Source organism: Varanus komodoensis, unplaced genomic scaffold (assembly GCF_004798865.1).
Source record: "Varanus komodoensis strain SLA01 unplaced genomic scaffold, ASM479886v1 scaffold25, whole genome shotgun sequence".
Lineage (NCBI taxonomy): Eukaryota > Metazoa > Chordata > Lepidosauria > Squamata > Varanidae > Varanus > Varanus komodoensis.
Genome location: NW_025335661.1, coordinates 12571132 through 12589170, shown reverse-complemented (window position 1 = coordinate 12589170; position 18039 = coordinate 12571132). Strand labels below are relative to the sequence as shown.

At 40.9% G+C, this 18039-nt stretch overlaps 1 protein-coding gene across 4 annotated transcripts in view; it reads right to left on the bottom strand.

Moving 5' to 3' along the window:
• The window catches only part of AGTR1 (angiotensin II receptor type 1), a 48003-nt gene that overhangs the window by 27423 nt on the left and 2541 nt on the right, over window positions 1-18039 (bottom strand). The window contains exon 2 of one of the 4 annotated variants that reach the window (XM_044432830.1): window positions 12461-12587. The exons of 1 other annotated variant lie outside the window; for it this stretch is intronic. The gene's annotated coding sequence lies outside the window, so the exon portion shown is untranslated. Of the gene's footprint in view, window positions 1-6197; window positions 9068-12460; window positions 12588-18039 lie in introns of those variants that run through there. 2 more of the 4 variants (XM_044432832.1, XM_044432833.1) reach the window with 2 other exon arrangements.

The following is an 18039-nucleotide window of genomic DNA, read 5'->3' as shown; positions in this document are numbered from 1 at the left end:
AAAGGGGCCTAAACTGTGTCGTGGGTTGCTCCAGTTCTAACTAGATGCACTGTGCAGTTATATAAGCTCCACTCTCAACATTTAATGAGTATTTTATATAGTGGTGCAATGTAAGTTCTAAGGTTTTCCCTCTAGACTTTTGTCTGGCTTAAGTGATAAATTGTGGTACAGATCAATCTAGTACCATACAAATGACTGCCCCCACAAACTAGCAAAATGTGTTATTTTAATAGACTGCTATTAGAAAATCCATTTTTCTCCTCTCCCCCATGCTGGGAAACTTTATCACCCTCAGCATTTGTTATCTGCAGATGTGTCAATGATTAAGGAAAATGTCATATCTTGTGCTGAAGCATAAAGCATAGCAAGGCTATTAAGTTTGGACTGAAGTCTTAGACCCTCCATGTGAGGTGGTGCTGAATCATAGCATGATGAAAGGTGAAGAAGCTGGCAAATGTGAAAGGTTTCTTTGCAGCCTTTTACAATACAGGCTCACAAAAGAGTTAAGAGCTATAGATGACTGCAGAGTTTCCATGGGGCACTTCAGTTGTGCTATTTTATTTAGTCCCTTCATTTATGGACTTTAAATGATGATGAATCTATCTCTACAGCATTATGCTTGTGATCGTGGACTGATAAGTTCGTTGGTTTTAGCTAGTGCGGTGGCATGGAATGCTCAGAAACTCTCTAATTGCCAGGAAACAGGATGGAATACTTGCTCAGCAACCCTGCTTCTCTGGGGAAGGGGTGGGGCTATTGCTTTCACTGAGATTCAAAGATTGTGGGGGTTCTAGAAATAGTTTTGTTGAAGACCAGAAAGAGCAGAAATCCAAGGGGCACAAAGCCAAGGGGTCCAGAGCAAGGCAGCTGCAGAAGGTAGAAAAGAGCAAAGTAAGCAACTGACTGAGAAAGAGGTACCTAAAGGAGGGGTAAGTACTGAAGAAGGAAGCCTGAGGAAAAAGGGGATAAAGAACTGACGCAATCTCACATATTGGTTGAACTTCTGAGCCAATAGTGTGATTGCAGGTTTGTAGGCTATTTTTCTCACAAGCATGCTGCAAACACAGGTGTATTAGTACTTGTGAAATGATTTGTGGGCCATTTATTTGTGTGTATATTATTGGATGGCTTACATTTGGTGCTGTCGAAACTCTGCCTTAACATGAAAACAAAAAATGCTTACTCAGGTAATCCAAACTCTATACCATGACAAAGTGAGTTCTAGAACATGGGGACTTTCACAGCCTGTGTGAACTGTGCGATGGATCAAAGATGATTAGTTGATTCTGGTTTTGCAGGTCATAGATTCACCCAATGTTTTGCCTTTTGAGACTTGAGTAGATGCATACACACTTCTAAGCACATATCCCCACACACTTTCATGTATATATTTGAGCTAACTTCTCACACCAATCCTTACTACATTTACTAGTTCTGCTAATTGACATGCAGGTTACTTTCAGTTAGCAAGTTTAAGATGGCAGCTTCGAAGTACAATCCTGAAATGATGCAGCAAATGACCATCGATTTCAATGGACGGATATTGTAGTCATAATAGTGAAACTGCCTGTTGGAAGATACAGATATTTGTTTCATTTCCTCTCCCGTTTGACAGAACAAAATCTACGAGAGCCTGAAAAAAGACAGGCCAAATTTCCCAGGAAATAACAACATTATATTTCCGAGCAAATGAATGCAATCCATTTTTGTTACTGGCAGCCATGGTTCATAATTCTTATGACAGATTTCTCTCTTTCTGGTTCAAAAAGGTAGCGCAGAGCCAGAAGAACAGGCGTTGCCCTTGGGAAAAATGGTATCTTTTCGCCTAGAGCAACATGACAGGGAGTGCTGGGAAATTACTGCACGCTCCACAGAGGCTACTGGCTCCAGTTCGCCATGTGGACTAAGACAGACGCCTGTTGATGACCCCGCCTTGCTGGACCTTAGAAGCTGGGAGCAACAAGCAATAGTTGCCTCAGAACCTTGATGTCCAGATTGCTCCTGCTCAAGAGGCCAGCCACTGAACCATAGCCCTTTCCACAGCACTGGATCCCATGTCTTCTTTCACTGATGCCCTATTTCCACACCACAATGATCAGCCAGAATTCTGCACTGCTCAGTCCTTATTGGGAAATTTCTCGCCTCCCCCCACTTAAGCTGTTTACCCCCTGAACATTTCTTCTGCGTCTACAAACCTTGGCATTCCTCCAAGCTTGCTGATAGCTCCCATTTGTACATTGACCCACACCCAGATAATGAACTCCCTGTTGCTACATAGGGTGAAATAACATTCTGGAATCCTCAGTATTCCAGAGAAAACCCATGTCCCCTAGTCCTTTGGTCAAACTGGATCTTTTTGTTCCTGGCTTTTTTTTTCTCCATAAAGCTCCCCAGCAAGTGGTTTTAATTAAATGCTATTTAACTCCCTCAACTGATGCTAAAAAAGTTATATCTTCTTTGTGTTACACCACTAAGAGCTATTATTCTAATCTATTTCATGCTTGAATATTGGAAAAGATATAACAATCCTTCCAAAGCAGAGACTCCTACACAAAAGCCAGCAGAAGAAAGCAAAGACTTATTTTCTGGTTTTTTAATCTTTGTCCATACAGGTTGTGTGAAGTTCTGATGAGGTCAAAACAGTGAAAACCCCATGTGAAATTTTGTGGCTTTGTGCTTTCTTCCTCATATGTACTCCCCCAAAGACAAAATGGAAATCCATGTTAAGTGCAGAACATTAGTTTGTCGATGTCAGTAGCTTATGCCGCTCATCTTTCTTTAGCCCTTGAGGAGACCCCCCTTAACCTGCTTTAAACATTAAAACTCCTTTCAGCTGGAAGTGAGCTGAAGTTTTCCTAGTGTGCCCTGTTCCAGGGAATGCTAGAGACCGGGGAATATCGTGCTTACATGCTGAGCTTAGTATATGTGGATCAAGAGTCAGAAAACAGAAACTCCGAGGGAGGCAATGCTGAGAGTCTCTTAATGTTTACATATATTCCTTTCAGCATTTATTAATTAGCTATTTCTCTTTTATCCTATATCTAAGTTTGGAAGTACTTGAGAAAACTAAGGTCATGGCATCCGGTCCTCTCAGTTCCTGGCAAATAGATGGGGAAGAAATGGAGGTAGTGACAGATTTTATTTTCCTGGGCTCTAAGATCACTGCAGACGGGGACTGCAACCAAGAAATTAAAAGACGCTTGTTCCTGGGGAGGAAAGCTATGGCAAATCTAGACAGCATACCAAAAAGCAGAGACATCACCCTGCCAACAAAAGTGTGTATAGTCAAGGCTATGTTTTTCCCAGTTGCAATGTATGGCTGTGAAAGCTGGACCATAAGGAAGGCTGAGCGCAAAAGGATTGAGGCCTTTGAATTGTGGTGCTGGAGGAAACTCCTGCGAGTCCCTTGGACCGCAAAGTGATCAAACCGGTCAGTCCTAGAGGAGATCAACCCTGACTGCTCTTTAGAAGGCCAGATACTGAAGATGAAACTCAAATACTTTGGCCACCTAATGAGAAGGAAGGACTCCCTGGAGAAGAGCCTAATGCTGGGAACAATAGATGGCAAAAGAAGAAGGGGATGGCAGAGAATGAGGTGGCTAGATGGAGTCACTGAGGCAGGTGGACTCTGGGAGATGGTGGAGGACAGGAAGGCCTGGAGGAATGTTGTCCATGGGGTCGTGTTGGGTCGGACACGACTTTGCGACTAACAACAACAACAACATTACACACATGAGAATGCTAACACTTTAACTTCTGGTGTAATGACAGTCATCATTAATATGGCTAAAAGAATATTATGCTTATACTGTGGTGTAGTGGTACGAGTACTGGACTGGGGACCTGGGAGATCTGGGTTAAAGTTTGCACTCAGTCCTGAACCCCATCAGATCATTTTAGGCCAGTCATGGATCTTCAACCTAATCACAGGGTTGTTAAGATTTAAAAAAATAGAGTGGAGGAGGATTATGTAAGCTGCCTTGTGCTCTTTGCAAAAGGAAAATTATGGGCCATAAATGCAATGCAATAAGAACAACAATAAGGCATTGTTTAGCCTAGCAAGTGGACCAGCGCTTCATGTTGGAGTAGTCAGCTTCTTCCTTTTATCAGACATAGATCCTTTTCTTCATATCAGTAACTAGCAACTTTAATTAGGTTAGAAACCTAGTTTGCATCTGAGATATATGACACCAGCAATGCCAGAGGAGGCTGAAACGTGGACAGACTTTAAATGGCATATGAAGAGATTGCTCTTCCAATCTGGATTCTTTCCTAGGTAGGATGAGTATTTACCTAGCAATACACTATGCTACCATAAGGATGCTAGTCATGTAGGATGGACACTTAATGTAGGGTGGACACTTCAGCTGCCACCAAAGAGAGGCATTTTAAAAAAGGAAGGCACAGACTGGCATTCTCCCAGTTTGTATGAATGGATCAAGATGTGGACCTTCTTTCAATTTTGGAGGAGCTCTTTGAGATCATTTGTAGGATTGAAGACAAAAGGGGCAGTGCCAAAGGCCAAAGGGGACCAAATGTACTAAAAACACCACAACTGCATATTGTGCTTTAGGAAGACATGTCAAGCTTTTAGACTGGGGCGAATCCTGCATGAGAGGCAGAAAACCACCACACAACCAACAGTTGTGGGGAAAGGGGGTGGGCAGAGCCATGTTGAGAACCTCAGAGAGCTGGATTTTGTCCCTGGCCTTAGGTACTGCTTACTGGTATAGCTGAACAATTAAGAAGGATTCCTGTTAAAACAGAAAAATGGTGCATGTCACCAGGCTTAAGAAATGGTAAAAAGACAGGCAAAAATTGGGTGCCCCAACGTGTGCATACAGAAATGTTCTCACTAGCACAAACAAAGCTACTATGGGATACAACTACATGGACTGTTCAGTTCATCTAGAACGTCAAGAGGCAAATGTATTTTAGAAGGGTTTTTTAAGCCTGCAATTATTAAGATAGGAATTCCCCTTGAATTTACTGGTGTTTTACTTCTACATAAAAGTGTCATAATACAGACTCTGGTCTTAATGGCGTTATGGAACAGGTCCTTTTATAGATGATAATGTGCATTACATCATTTACTTAGAATTGTGGTAAGGCAGCCTTGGGCATTTAGGGTCCCTCTAGGACCTTCCGGGTCCCTTTCTTCTGAGTGGGGCCCTGCACTCATGACCAAACTTCTGTCCTGCTGGTGCCCTTCACAGGATCATGCTCCTGGAGATCCTGCTGGCTCCTCAAAAGCCCAGCCCAGCTCCTCTTCCTGGGAGTGGAGTAGGGCTGGCCTGGGGTTTAAATTGCGAGTTGTGAGTTCAGCAAAGGGGAGCTATAAAAATGCTTAGAGCTCAGAGTATCTTGAGCTCTAAGGGGTAATGTGCTTTTTACTGAAGCAAATGCTCTGTAAAACCAGGAGAGGTACTGCATTAAAGCACTCTTCAAAGTGTTGTGCTCTCCTCTTTAAACACTGAGTGGCCATTAGAAAAAATGAGCAAATACAGACTTTTTATAATAATGGATCCTCTAAGTGGTTTTTTAAAGAATCTCGCACAATTGGCGTCTATATTGCAGAACCTGGGCTGTGTGCACCTTAAACTAATAAAAAAAAGTGATTAACATTTTGCATCAGGTAGCCAAAGCTCTGGCCCAGAAAAGCCAAATTCTGGCTATTTCTGTATGGTCACTTTGCACAACGTGGTGTGTTGTAACTGACATGAGAGTGATGCAACGTCAGGATGCGGTCTCTATCCTGACTGATGTAACTTCGTTCCCAGTCTCACTTTTCAGACTACCTCAGTAGCAGGGGCCTCTTCACAGCCAGTTTTATTCCTGAGGTAAAGCGGAAAAGTTAGTTTTTGGACAGGTAGGGAGTGCAGTGAAAGTGCCCAACTATTGGACTTTCTACTAGGCAAGATGTTCAGGGCAACCATGCAAAACATGTGCTTGTCCCATTTATATACAAAATAGTATTTAAATTACCTATATAAATCCTTTATTTTAAATAATAATAATAATAATATATAAATAATTATTTATATAAATAAATGAACATAAATAATCTCTCTCTCTTTCTCTCTCTCTCTCTCACACACACACACAGAGAGAGAGAGAGAGAGAGAGATGGAGAGAGAGAGAGAGAGAGAGGATAGATAAAGACAATGTGGGGGGAAGGAACAAAATGGACCCCTCACCAAATTTCTCTCTGCTGCTTTTAAACCGTTTCCTCCTGCTTGGGCTGCAACTGGGCAGAGAGACTGCTGCAGTTGATCTGGTCCCTTATATTAGGCTTCCAATGTCAGTGGCTGATCATGGAGCTATTATAGTGTCTCAGCCTACAACTTATTTCACGGGGATGCCATGAAGATCAGCCGAGGGCATATGAGAGATGTAAAAGGAATGTAACCCGTCCCCTGCGGAAAAGCATTCTCCTCTTTGGTGCTGCATCTCACTTTCTCATTGTGCATGTGGTAGTCCGGTTACTGTTGAGCACGTCACCCATAATGGTGCAGGCCAGAAGCACTTGCTTTCAGCTCGGAGATCTGGAGTATGTACAGAAAAATACACATCTTAACAATTGCCTAGAGCAGTCTGATGCCCTGTGAATGTGAATGCTCAGCATATCTAGAGGGTTTCATACACAAGGGTGAACAACGCAAGGTCTTTTGGGTGTGGGACTGTGACTCCCATTAGCCCTAGCCAACAATGCCAAAGGAACAGCATGATGGGAGCTGCTAAACAGCATCCGGAGCACCACAGAGGGTGGTTTCAAACAGTACTGGAGCATGGTATCTCTTAATTTGTATTTTTTTAAATTATGCAATACAAAAACAACCAAACCACACTCTTACAGAAGAAAAAAAAAGAACTGAAACATTAGACTCAGTGAATAAAAATTTTAAAAGATCCATAGCACTCCTTCCAGATATATGATATATCTCTATATATTGGCATATAACATACGGTGCTACTATTATCCCAGGTTATCTGAAGGATCAACTTCCCCTGTATGTAGCTATGTACCTTAGATCATCTTGCAGGTCCTTCTCAGGGAACCTCCTGACCAGGGGAAGGGCCTTTTTGGTTGTAGCCCCCTAGCTTGGAACGAGCTCCGGAGAGGTATGTCTACAGGCTACCCTTCTTTCTTTTCATGCCAGGTAAAAATATTTTTACTTACCAGGTATTTTAATAGTTAACTTTTTATTAGATAATACTGTGCCTGTGTGCTAACAGAGGATGTTATTATAGTCATTCTACTGGGCTATTGTTTTATCATTTTACTGTGACTGGATTTTTTTCTGTTTCTATTTTTATGTCCTTTTAACTTTGTAAACTGCCCAGATAGCCATTTGGCTATTGAGTGGTATAAAATGAAATAAATAAATATTATTAAAATAATTACATATATGCTTCAACAGAGGCACTCCAAAAATCTGTATATTATCTACCGGTAGGCTAGGCCTAAAGGCCACCTGTTCAGAAATAAAACATTTTATTAAATCCTCCACCAAGACACCTCTAACTCAATCAGTTTATGCCATCCTTGCCTTTTAAAGACTTCACTGCTATGCACACATGCCTTGGACTGCATCTGTTTGAATTCAGTGGTACTTTTTCCTGCATAGACATGCCTATGGTTCACTCTGACTGGTGGTAATGCTTCCTTGTGAGTTATTTTTATTTAAATCTTTAAAAATCAACATATGGGAAGTTCCATTCTGTGGGCTATTTTCTTAGTCAATATGAACAAGACTGGGTTGCATGTAAATTTATTAATGTGCTCATGCATTGCACACCTAACGAGTTGTGCGCACGTAGCTCTCGCTTTTTCTCTGAGATATAACAGGCAAAGCCATTAGCAGCACAGTCTCAACAATTCAGCTGAAAATCTGAAAGGCTAACTGTTCCAAATGACTATAAACTGTACATGGATAACAGGACAACATAATGTCATTTATAGCATAATTAAAACAACAACAACATCTGATAGGGCTGGAGCAAATGGACCTGGTCTTATATGCTGGCAAATTCTGCAATTACGAAGAATAGTTTTCTGAGATATAGAACTGGTTGTTAGATGGCTTTGAAAAATACACTGCTTTCAGTCTCTCTCTGTCTGTATGTTTACTTCTTTCTCAATAACAGTTTGGTTAGAATGTAAGTATAGCTCCACTTCTTGTTAACTACGACCTTTCTATCTTTAGATATGAGAGTGACACCTTTGTGAGGGAACTTTACTAAGACGTAATACTTTAAAAAATGATAAAAAGTAAGGATATTAGGAAATGCCTGAAGCAGAAAGGTAAAAAGGATTAAGAGATGCAGAATCAGCATGGAGGCTTGTTAATGACTCCCTTGTTATGGTCATAGAAGGAAGCCAAAGAGGGAACTAACAGAAAGAAAAATAATAGGCTGATTAGACAGAAACATCCAAGGAGTTACCTGCCCCACTCCTCCAGGTGGCTGCTCAAGCAGAGGTCAGGTGTGAGTCACACAGGGAGGACCTGGCCCTTGGTGGTTCTGCCTTCTCCATGCAACAGCTTCCCCAGACAGAGGAGGAAAGCACTGATGCTTTTATCATTCTGATGACAGGTAAAGACCTTTGTGATCTCCAAAGCATCGAGTGGTTAAGCATGTGCATATTTGACAGAAATGAAGTCTTGCAAGTCCTGCAAGCTGGATAGGGAATGTTGGGATTTGTAGTACTTTTTTTCTATCTAAGTATGCACAGGATTGTGTCTTAAGTTTTTTTATGGCACTCTGCATTTTAGAGTTTCTAACTTCTTTTACTTAATTTTAGCTTAATTCATATCAGTCCCTGACTATAGTGATCTTACAATATTTTTTTTATTTCTTTTGAGCCACTTTGACTATTTTAAATAGAAAAATTACATTACAACAATGTATGTAATAACAATAAATTAGCTACAGCATTTAGCGGCTAATACTGCAGGTGGCACAGTGGTTTAAACCGCTGTGCTGCTGGGCTGGTTGATCAAAAGGTCGCCAGTTTGAATCTGCACAACAGGGTGAGCTCCTGTTACTCTGTCCCAGCTCCTGCCAACCTTGCAGTTCGAAAGCATGCAAATGCAAGTAGATGAAAAAGTACCACTTCGGTGGGCTTGTAACAGCATTCTGTGCACTTCGGTGTTTAGTCATGCCAGCCACATGACCACGGAGACTGTCTGCGGACAAATGCTGGCTCCCTCGGCTAGGAAACAGAGATGAGCACCGCCCCCTAGAGTCAGGTATAACTGGCCTTAATGTCAAGGGAAAACCTTTACCTTTTTACCTTTTGCAGTTAGAGTAATAATAAAAAACCCATCAAAAAAAAATCTGAGAATCTTGGGCATTGTAAAGACAGGTAAATTATGGTATAAAAATGAATCTGTCAGAGCCAAGCCACACTTGTTGCACAATGCTGGTGAATGGTCGTCTTGCAGTGATGCAAGTAATTTTAAATCTTGCACTTAACGGTTTTATTTTCCCTCCCCCTTTCAATAGCTAAATGTATTATTTTAGATGTAAAGCACACAGCTAATAGTGCTTTTCTTGCGCTTTCTGACATTTTATGCTTTAAAACTGCTTAGAGCTAGCCTCCCACACACCTGTTGACTGACTTGATAAAAAGAAATATTCTGAGCATGTGCAGTTTAAACTCATTTTGGGAGTGATTCTAGGACAAGCACACACCATTTCCGGGACCGTAGGATAATGGGGATTCAATCTACCTGAAGACAGAAGTCTGAACCTGGGCTGTTCCCCCCATCTCAGGAGGCAGGGGAAGAACTGGACCAGATGCTCTGAGTGGGATGTCAACCTCAGAAAGAGGGTAAAGGGGGTGCTCTAGGGGATGTGGAAGGGAGCAGTCTGGAGGGTTCATGATACAAACTATTCCAGCTTCCTTCCTTCCCTCCTGCTCCAAGATGACTCAACTTGATGGCCATAATGGCTGTCTAGCTGAAATGCAGAGAAGGGAGGTAGAGGGCACCTGCACCACATTTTCTGCTCTACATTGGATGCTCATAAGACCGTCAAGACTGGGAGCTTAAAGGCTGCACTTCTATGCATGCTTGCTTGGAAGTAAGGCCCACCAGAATCAAGGGCTCTTACCTTTGAGTATACTGGTATACAGTTGGGCTGTAGGAGAACAGCGTATGAGAATTCTGTGTTATGTGTGTTTTGACACTTAGTTTTTGATACGGCAAGTTCTTTGGTGGTTTTTACTGTGCAAATCAATACTGCAACCACTTTGTCATATTACAATTATTAGAGCGTTCATTGCCTATGATGAATATTGAACAATGTTGTACACCCTAAAACAGTCTTAATTATTTTGACTAATGTACTTAGTTCATTTGCCATTGATAATTAAACCCTTTGCCATTTATCATTTTGCAGTCCCACTTACACAAACTACAAGAATATAGTTCCTTAAATATTGAAACTGGGAATGACTAAAGGCAAATTACAGATGAAGATTGAAAATAATGAGTCTGACAAATGATCACCCACATATTACCCATTAATTTTTTACTAATGAATAGTGAATGTATGTAGGTTTAAAATAACTTTCCAATTAGATTCATTAAATTGTAAACATGTTTCATAAACAGGATGATAGAAATTGAAGGCACCCCCACTGGTCAAAAATATTTCAAATTAAAAATGTTAAAATCAATAATGGTATAATACTTTTATTAGGCCAACTCAAAGGCCTCAAAATACAGTGCAAGCTTTCAAGTTCCGCAGAACTTCAGCAGCAAAGATAGTAGGCAAAGCAGTAACAAAACGAGCTGGAAAAAGACTTATGGCAAAGCCATGGAGTCTGCATTTGGTTACAGTCTTAAGATAGAAAGTAGAAAGAAGCTGCAGACATTCAAATGAAGCTGTATTTGGATGATACCAGCTTCAAACGAAAACTCTCCAGGTGCTGCTGAGGAGAACAAACCATGATTGGTTCCCCAAACTTGGAAAATGTAAAATCCAGGTGTTTACACAGAACTGTTCTATCTATGGGTGATTAAATATTCCTTGGTAGGCGGGAACGGAACTAGATAAAAACTAGACAGTTTTGCCCTCTATTTGGAGGACTTCTAAATCTGATTTACAGATTTTGTTTCAGTTCTTTTGAATGACAATTTATCAAAGTTTGTAGATTCCTCTATATTTAAGATATAAAGAACATGAAATTAAAGCAAACAACCAAACAAATGGAATGTGGCAGAAATAAAAAATGTCAAATTCATCTATCCAGCCCCAGCTCTGAGTGCTTAATTCATATAGGTCTGTGTTTGAATTCTTGTGTATTCAGCCATATTAGTGCTGAAAGAGTAACCGTTTCTTTATTCTAACAGGTTCCTCATGTTTAAATAACTGTATGCAAGTAGGTACAATGCTGCAACTAGCTGTACCTTTTGAACCTGCATGGTGCAAAAGTATGTTCCAATTAATTTTGATTAAAAATACAGAAATTTGCAATATCTAACATATTCAGGACAGAAAGTATGTGAGTTTAAAAAAACAATTCAGCAGAAAGCAAAACTGACAGATTTGTCCATGTATGATCTGCTTTAAAAGCAAGGAATTGTAAGGTGTGAAGCTGCCATTCAGTATTTAGCATCTAAGAGTAGACGGCACAGACACTCAAAACATCTGCAGTCATTATGATTTGTAGAACTGGAATTCTACATATGGACTTTCTTCCCTTCCTCATGGCTCTATGTCCTGGCAGTTATGTTTCCCACATTTTTGCTCTTTGCTTTTCTGGATTAAATCTGGAGCTGAACTATAGGAGAACACAGTATGTGTCTCCCTTTCCATTGCCCATTCATTCAGGGCTCATGGGTGGAACCAACCATGCCTTCTGAACAATACAAATGAGGTGACTTCTGTTCCCATGTACAGGTCAGGTCAAAACATGGCATCCTTGGACAGCCTGCAGCCCACGGCATCCTACCAAGCCCAACTGCTGTTATCTGTTGAGGTTTCTCTTGCCTGATCCTGCCTAATTTTGGAAGCTAAGCAGGTTTGGGCTGGGCTGAACTCTGAATGGATGTCTTGAGTCCTGCACTGAGCAGGTGGTTGGACCTGATGGCCTACTAGGCCCCTTCCAGCTGTATGATTCTATGATTTTCCCACAATGACCTGGAGCTGCCTGCAGCCTGCTGGTGACTGGAACATTGCTCCTGCTGGCCTCGAATTCTCTCTGTAGGGATCACTTACATACAAGTGCCCACCCAAACCCGGAGCCTGCTCTGCCTACCAGCAGCAGCACTTGGTGCATCCAAGAATCTGGCTACCTCAGATCTCCCTTGAGATGTGGCCCCTACCCATATATTAGGAAGAAATATGGATCTTCACAGCATAGGGTCTTCGACATCTTCACCATGCGGGATAGTTCATGCATCCAGTGTGAAAGCTTATATTTTTAAGCACAGATTGTTTTTTTTCATACCATACTAGTGTGTCTCCAAGAAAGTTGGGACTCATCACCTGGTGCCAAGAACTATATCTTCAGGGTTTCTTTAGCAATCATCATCATCATCATCATCATCATCATCATCATCATCATCATCCTGGTGCTGTACAAAGATAAAAATGTGTTTTCTGACATAGAATTTAGAAAGAGAAAAGTCTGTGAGGTTTTGACCATATGCTATAGTAGAGACAGTTAGCTAACATTCTTTAAAATCCCACCTCAGCTATGAATGTATAGCTGGTCTTCAAGTGTATGTGTGCGTGTGTAACATCAATATAAACTTATTTATGTTGGGATTTCTGGCTTGTGTTTCAATCACAAAGCATCCCCTCCGCCACCAATTGTTGGCTTCAATTACCCATCTGAAAAATAGGTCCTTAATAACTGTCTGCAGAGGGCTGTTCTAATGATGTAGACTGTAGATTGAAGTGTTGTGGGGAAGAAATTTCTAGAGAAATCCGAGCATGCTTTCTGAATGGCAGAAGTCTGGGAAAATACAAACTTCTCTATGATTTTCTCTAAGAAAGTAAAACTTTTAAGCAAACAATTACATCTGTTTGTGGATCTATGCCAGAAACAAAGAATGGCCAAGAAGAAAATGCAGCTAATATCTGTTTGCGATGTGCCAACGCGCTCCCAATATTAGCATCTACTTTCCCTTTTAGATCCAAACGAGCTTCATAGCCAAGCTAATGCAGCTCCGGAATGGAATGACTTTCCATCTACTTTGTGTTTCTGTAGAATTAAGCAAAAATAAAAATCAAATTACATTAAAAATAAAAATCCTGATTAACTTTTTGTTTTTGCAAACCTAGGAGTTAAAGACGACAAATTCTTCCCATGACTTACTCTCAAGTGGTCCTTGTGCATAACAAACTTTGATGTGATTTACTCCTGTACACATGACATGGGAATCTGTACTTATTACCTGATTATTAAGTAAATAAACTTATAGTTTACGTATCTTTCTAAACACACACTCACAGAAATTCAAGTATTCTACCCACATTTTCAGATACTGTCCATTGACCCCAAATTCACAGGTATTACATCTAATATTTTTAGACAAGAATATGAGCAAGTCACTGTGCCTGTATATTGAAGAGCTATTTTGCAATGGAATCAAGTTGTGACGCATATTGCCCACTGTAGGAATGTGATGAGCGGCATTTCTATTTCAACTATAGTGTTTAATTTCTAAATATGCATCTATACTTATACATGTGCAGATGCAAAGCCTATTCAAATTGGTGCCATCTTTTGGCCTTTGTTTTGCTGATGTGTACATGGACCTTCTAAACATTAAAAGTGCTTGTGTTCTGCCAGCTTCTTGTATATTCCTCACAATGGTGCTAGACCTGGTTAAGTTCATCTACTGTGGCCCTGCTTCAGTTTTCCTTGCCTTTGGGAGTCAGGCAGATGGCAACTGAGAAAGATCTTTCCAGTTGTGGTGACTCAGATATGAACTGCTCTCCTCAGAATGTCACCTGGCATCAAATCTTATGCCTCTGCTTCCCAGGAGCTTTACCACTGCTTGAAAAACCAATAAAGCCTGTGAGTTCCGCTACTGATGGGGGATCATTCCAACTCAAAAAAGAAATGAGGAAGCCTGTATGAGATATATCAAACAATGCAGCAGTTGTTAAATATAATATTAATGTGTTTTTCTCAGGGACCTTTCATCCATACTTGACTTTGTGAAGCTCCAAATTTACAGTTTTCTTTCCCCACTATAGTTGGTTTTAATCCTGCCACATCTGTGCTTTTATTGCTTTGTTGTTTTAATTCTCATTGAATTATAGGTTTTATTGTCTTGTTTTCTTTTGACTGTTTATATTCTTCAAAGCTAACATGAGAGTGATAACTCTGAAGACCTGGAATGTATACATCATTTAAAAAATAAACTAACCAAATTTACAGACTGGTGTACTTCTGTACAGATCTCTGCACTCCATCAAGTTTCATACTAGAGTTAACATTAACAACTCTGCTATTAACCTGATCTATTACCATGGGATAAGACACTTTGGGTTTACTCAGTCTTCTTTTCTTTTCCTTTTCTTTTCTTCCTTCTGCACTCAGTCAAACCCTTATAAAGTTAAACTAAGCTCAAGAGCAGCCATTGTGTCACCAACTATAATCCTGGTCCTAAAGAGTAACATTCTCACTTCCTAAGGGTAAAGCCAGTAAGGGATCACATGCACTGCTTGGTGTCTCCAACACTCCCACATATGGTTGTTCCTTCTTCTGGGCACCTTCAGCAGTAGTGCCAACACCCACCCCACTCACTGAGTCTTTTCCATTGGAATGCTGGGAGAGTGTGCACTGTAGGGCTTGAAGGACACTCCATGCACCTTCAAAAGTAGTAGCCAATGCTCATCTCCCATTTGGGCTTTCCCAAATGTGCCCTGTTGGGTGGTACACTTCCTGAAGTTGCATACAGCATGTCTGAGCAGCAAGTCCTGTTCCAGGTAGCTGCCCAAAGGCACATGATGTGCACCTGGGCAGCTGCATCCAGGGGTATCCCCACCCTCCCTTCCTGCTCCAAAATAGGGAAAGTTACTGTGCTTAGTGGGGATGGCTTGCTAGCTTGGCTCAGCATGGCTGAAGCTCTTCTTGCATCTTTGCCACACACTTGTCAAACAATACCCAGCTTTCCTCCAAACGTTGGAACTGTGTAGGTGGCAGCCATTACTGCACAGTGTCTTGGATGATCCTGTACATCTCTGAAGCTTCAAAGTTGGAAAAAAGGCTGCCTACTCAACACATTTTCCAGCAGGTGGTGTAACATTGTCCCTGGTGAGCTTGATGACTGTGTTCACTGAAGTCTTTTCAGTGAAGTATCCTTGTTGTGCTTGCTATTTTAAGCAATTTATGTGGACACAGTGGAAAAGGTAGCCATGTTTTAACTGGCAATGTAGCATGCATTGTCATTGTGGCTTCTAACCCTTTGGACTGTTATCATCGCCACAAAACCAACAGCTTTTTGGCAATAGCAAATACAGAGTCCAGGGCACCCTTCCAAGACAAGAGATACTGTTTGTCACTTGACTTTCACACCAGCATGCATTATCAGGTACCACTTCAGTTTCAGCCAATCAGTCTTCTTATTTAGGGATGGGAAGGCCTGTCAAGTCTGTTCCTGTGGATTTCCTCTTTCTCCCACTTCTAAATTTATTCTGTGCAGAATGTGTTTTTCAATGAATGCATGAATGGATGTATTAGTGAACACGTTACTGGATGCATCTCCCCATTAACTAAAGTAAATGTGTGCACCTTTTAGAAAGGTACAGAGTATTTTGACAGTTTTAGAAAGTGTGCATGTTGCCAAACACTTCTTTCCTTTCATTCTTGGCATCCTAAGCATAAAAATGCATGAATTTTCAAATGCAAATTCCAATATTTCAACATCACCTCCTGGAGATCCAGATTGAGTAAATCTGTTAAAACTACCAAACAAAAAACTTTATGGAACAAATTTCATACTCATCCCTATTCTTAATGTGGAAAGAAAAAATGACTAACTAATTATTCAAAACTCTAACAACCATAAAAGATTCTTTCCCTTTCAGCAAACTAGCTGAGGAGATACATAATGGCTTAAGCACTGTAGGAAGCATGAGTTTAGGATATCATTCAAACTTTGTAAAGACGTGCTATACAATGCTAATGCATGGTTTGTTCTTGTTAGAACATCATGATGTAACAAGTCAGGAAAAGATTTTATTGGTGTCGTTGGGAGCAATTATTCCATCAGAGTCCTGATTCTTACAATATGCAAGGAGGAGAGAAAATAAGATAGATTATACACTAATAATATATGTTATCTGAATCTAACCTAGTGTAATTAGAAAAGTTGTAATCAGGAATTAGGAAAGATCAATCTGCTTTCTTAGAGATGGGATGGTTTGTCAGCCCCATTTTTGAAAATGTCCTCAGTCTGAATAATTGATCCAGAATTACGGTGTGACTAAAGTGGAAATCCTATGCACATTTACTACACAGCAAGCCCCATAGGACTCCATGTTCCCTTTTCAGTAAACCTTCTTAGGATCTGGCTTTATACCAAGACACAGCCTAGCTTCTGGGTTGCACAGAACCTTCTTTTGGTAATAATTCATCCTTGAAGAAGACACTGGGGATGAAAGCATGGATCAGGCTTCACTTTTCCCCTAGTATAAGCAGTGGAGAGAGAAAGGAAAACAACCAGAGCATTTTCTTTAAAACCACAATTCAGGAGGGAGGAGAGAACTGGGAGCAGGGAGTGTGCACCAAAAGGCATTGTTCACAATGAAACTGTTGCAGAGTTCACTTTTGGGGGTATAGAAATGAAATACATAAAGGAATGAATAGGGTTTAAGGATACTGTGTTAGTAAGCTAATATAGTGCCTTTTGGTTGTCCAAAAGCGGTAGAAGGAATTGGCCTCCTGTTGCCTCCAAACCAGTTGCAGGACAGTGCGGGAAATTGGGTTGCTCCTTGCACTGAGTGTCCTTTCATACCACTTAACTAGTACGATGCTTCCACATTTTGCGGGCTGAGCTCTGGTACCCCTTGCTGGCCTTCTGCAGAAAAGCCTTCTCCCTTAGGCCATGCTTGAGGTTTCTTCCCCCTGGGGGAGGGTGTTTTGCAAGTGTGAAGGATCTTCTATCGGTCTATCATTTAGATTCATGGGATGTTGACATGCAAACTTTCCCCTTCACAAATATGGAAAGTGTTCAACAGCTCTATGTGGCAGAATTTCAATGTGATCTTTGTTTTGCAGTCAGCTCCTCTTTTTTGTTCATTTTAAACATCAGCTCATGCTTATATTCAAAAGGTCATGAGACCAATTCTGCTGCCAACTGTACAGGTGCAAAATTAATAATTTCAGATTAAGGACCAAGTCATAAAAGGAATACCATTTGATATGCATGTTTATTTGCAAGCCAGAGTTTATTCCAGTTGCTGATCATGCAGCTTACATCCTGAACAGGGGTGTTGTGGCGGCATGGCTCACATGCTCAACATGCCTGGACTTTTTGATTAGCAAGGACAGATCACATCATCTGCCAGTGCCTTCTGACTTCCCTGTTCCCTCTGAGTTTAGCTACAATTCTCACAGTACCTGGGGGCTGGGGGAACATATATTGTTGTGAGAAATCTCTGTTGTAATGCAAAGTATTTTGGGGTGGTTTGATGCTGAATGGGCAGATAAGACACATCAGTTTTACTAAACACTTGGTCCTGGCTGATACAAAACCTACTAGAACTTTTTTGTTGACTGTGAGACATAATGCTTCTCCCTGGTTTTGGGAGAAGGCATTCCTGAAAAAATCTTCAGCTGTTAGTCTTGTGCTGTTTGTGGGACATGTTGTATCCCTCTTTTTCTGGTGAACATGGAGTCTCAGCTCTGCCCATCCCAAGCTAAACATGCTAACCACTACACTACGCAAAACTACACTATCCTTTTCAGCTCACTATGCTATGACTGACAACCAAGCCTAATAAATGTTATTTTGCTATGAACAATTGCTCTTTGTGTGTGTGTGTGTGTGCACACACGCACACACACAC